The 3848-nt window shown below is 36.7% G+C and overlaps 1 pseudogene; it reads right to left on the bottom strand.

The window, feature by feature from the left end:
• Positions 1 to 248: 248 nt before the first annotated feature.
• On the bottom strand, positions 249 to 875 carry LOC145939854 (uncharacterized; annotated as a pseudogene).
• Between the last annotated feature and the right edge of the window lie 2973 nt (positions 876 to 3848).

The following is a 3848-nucleotide window of genomic DNA, read 5'->3' as shown; positions in this document are numbered from 1 at the left end:
ACGACATTATTTACTCCAATCCTTAAGGCCGCTGGCTTCTGCATGTTTTCTTAATTTAATTCCATGTAACGTTTTAATTTAATTCCATGTAACGGCTTTGTCATTATGTCGGCTATCATTTCTGATGATTGAAAGTATGCAAAATCCATCGTGTTTCTTTCCTTGAGTTGTTTTATGAAATGGTACTTTGTGTCTATGTGTTTTGTTCTGTTATTAAGATCATTTGCGTCTAACAGCTTTAAGCAGCTTTAGTTATCTTCATAGACTATTAGTTTCGTTGACGTCATTTCAAATTCTTCTACTAGTCTTTTAATCCATATTCCTTCCTGGCAGGCTTCCGTAAGCGCGATGTATTCCGCTTCTGTTGTTGAGAGCGCCACACAATTTTGTCTCCGGCATGACCAGCTTATTGAGCCTCCGTTTAGCAAAAAAATGAATCCACTGTTAGATTTGCGGTCTGTTTTGTTCTGCGCCCAATTCGCATCAGCGTATCCAACCAATGATATTGAGTCTTCTTTCGAATTGCTTCCAAGCTTAAGTTTCCAATTGATTGTTCCTTTTAGGTACTTCGCCGTTCTTTTTGTTTCTGTCCAGTCTGATTGTTTGGCACATTTTATTCTTTGACTCAAGATTGAGACAGTAGCCGCTATATCTGGTCGTGTATGTACGGCAACATAAAGCAGTTCTCCAATCAGCTTTTGATACTTTGTATTGTCCTCCATCATTTCATCCGAACTCTTTGCATTTTCATATCCTGGATCTAATGGATAGTTTGAATTTTTTGCGTCTTGTAGCCCCACTGATTCTATTATTCTTTTTATATATTTCGGTTGACTTAAGTAGAATGTTCCTTTTTCATCTCGTTCGATTGACATTCCTAAGTAATTTTTGAGATTCCCAAGGTCAACGATATTGAAACTTTCCTTTAATAAATCTACTGCATCATTTACTATTCCTTCCTTTTTACTTGCAATAATGATGTCATCCACGTACATTATTAACTAGATCCATGTATTATTTGTTGCTTTCGAATATAAGCACGGGTCTGCTTGACTTTGTTTGAATCCACATCTTTCCAAAGTCGTGTGTATTTTTTCGTTCCAAATCCTAGCGGATTGTTTTAATCCGTATATACATTTATTTAACTTGCAGACCATATTTTCTTTGCCCGGTGCTTCATATCCTTTTGGTTGCTTCATGTATATAATCTCCTTTAATTCTCCATTTAAGAATGCTGTTTTTGCATCAATATGTTTGACAATTAATTTCCTAATTCTAGCTATGACTAGCAGCGTTCTGAACGTGATTGGCCTTACTACAGGCGCAAAGACCTCATCATAATCCGTTCCATATTTTTGCGAAAATCCTTCAACGACCAATCTCGCTTTGTATTTGCTTGGATTTCCATCTGCATCTTGTTTAATTTTGAAGATCCATTTGCATCCTATTGGCTCTCTGTAGTTCGGCATTTCTGCTAATTCCCACGTTTTATTTATATTGAGGGAATTTATTTCGTCGTCCATCGCTGCTATCCATTGGTCTCTGTCTGGCCTTGAGATTGCTTCTTGAATGTTCTTCGGATCTTGTAATTCCATTACAATATTTGCGGTTTCCGTGTATCTTGTTGGTGGAATTCCTTTATTCTTTCTGTTTGATCGTCGTGGTGTATCTATATCTTCCTTTTGAATTTCTTCTTTAGACTTCTCTTCGATGGCTGCAAATTGTTCAACTGTTGACTCCGACTCCTCCTTAATCTCTTCCAAGGGTGTTTCGTGTAAATTTCGTTGAATTTCAATTCCATCCTTAGAGGTTTCGAGGTTGTTTTCAATATCTTTCAGAAATATTACATCCCTGCTTATTGTGATTTTATTTGTAGTAACGTCGAGCATTCGATAAGCTTAATCTTCTGCGTATCCAACAAATTTGAGTTCTTTCGCCTTTACATCCAGCTTTCTTCGTTGCTCTTTCGGAATATGCGCAAACGCTGCACATCCAAATACTTTCAATTGACTTACGTTCGGCTTTTTAGCAAACCATAATTCATAAGGTGTCTTTTCTTTAGTCTTCGTCGGTAGTCGATTCTGTAAATAATTTGCTGTATTTACTGCCTCTCCCCAATATTTATTTGGCATCTCTGCATCAATTAACATGCACCTTGCCATTTCCATTAAGGAGCGATTTTTTCTTTCTGCGACGCCGTTCTGCTGCGGTGAATAAGCTGCTGTGTATTGTACTTGAATGCCTTCTTGCTTTAAAAACGTCCTTAGTCCTGTATTTACATATTTTCTTATTCGATCCGATCTAATAATTTTTGGCCTTTTGTTGATTTGTGTCTTCATCCTTTTAATGTAATCCTTAATGTGTTCAGTCGTCTCTTCTTTATTTTCCAAAAGGAATAGCTCTGTGTATCGACTGTAGTCATCAATGATAGTGAGAATATATCGTTTCTTATTAGGTGTATGAGTTTGCACCGGTCCACATAAATCTGTATGAATGAGATCCAACGTCGATAAAGTTCTACTTTCAGATTTCTTTGGAAAGGGCTTTCTTGCCATTTTTCCTCCAATGCAGGTTTTACATGTAGTCCTTATCCCGCAGTCACTGATCTTTAATTCCAGTGCTAGTCCTTTATTCGCCAGTTGCTGAATCGCTTCAGGATCCCGGTGACCGAAACGTTTGTGCCAGATATGTTGACAATGTTTATTGTGTTTCTGAATTGCCATACAAGCCTGTTGTGATGTGCGCAATTTATACAGGTTAGATGATTCATCTGCTATGGCTACGACTTTTCTGTCTTTAGTAATGTGACATTTGTCGCCTTTAAATTTAACCTGAAAACTTTTTTCTGTTAATTTCTTTACAGATAGTAAACTGCCTTCCAAATTGGGTACATATAAAACATCCGTAATTTTTATTTTTGTGATTTGATTTTTATTATCAATGCATTTAATTCTGCCTGCACCTATTCCACAAGCTTCTCGTAATTCACCATCGGTTAATCGAATGTCTGTTTTCTTAGTTGAATCGAGCTCCTCGAAAAAATCTTTATTACTTGTCATATGACTTGTTGCTCCGGAATCGATGAACCAAACGTTTAATGTTTTTCCATTTGTTTTAATATGAAAGCAGAACTCACCTGATCCGCTATTTGTTTTACGGCGACCTTCTGCTGCTTTATTTACCTTTTCTTTATTTTGCTTCCATTTTTTATATTTGAAACATTCCTTTTTCTGATGTCCTGGCTTTTTACAGAAGAAACAATCTTGATTTCCGCGACTTTTCTCCTTGTTGTCTTTTATTGTTTTCAATGCCGATTTGTTTCGTTTAATATTTCTGTCGCTTTTCGTCTCTTGTACTCATCAATTAGCTTGCCCTTTACGAGATCTAGTGTGAGGTCCGCTTCCGCTCTGCTTTCAAGCGCCGTAATAAGTGTGTTATATGAATCTGGCAAACTACTCAACATCATTGCAACAATTAGATGATCCATCAATTGCTTGCCCAATGCAGTTAATTTATTTACGAGATCAAGCATAATATTAATATGATCTTCCATGTTTCCATCATCGGCTAATTTTAAGTTACAGATTCTTTTAAGAAGATATACCTTACTTGTCAATGTAGTTTTCTGATGATATGTTTTAAGTGCATTCCATGTGTGTCGTGCAGTGGTTTTATCCCGAATGTGTACGAATTGATTATTCTCAACGAGCAATCCGATTGTTGCACGTGCCTGTCCATCTTTCCGTATCCACGCCGCATTTAGTTCCGTAAGTGGTTCTTTATCTACAATGCTCCATAAATCTTCTTTAATTAACAAGAGCTCGACTTTATACTTCCAAACTTGATAA

The sequence above is a fragment of the Prenolepis imparis genome, unplaced genomic scaffold, assembly GCF_030444845.1.
Source record: "Prenolepis imparis isolate NDT839.2.m4 unplaced genomic scaffold, iyPreImpa1.0 SCAF_8, whole genome shotgun sequence".
In the NCBI taxonomy this organism is placed as follows: Eukaryota; Metazoa; Arthropoda; class Insecta; order Hymenoptera; family Formicidae; genus Prenolepis; species Prenolepis imparis.
The sequence above is the reverse complement of the archived record's forward strand: the minus strand, read 5'-3'. Positions and strand labels throughout refer to the sequence as shown.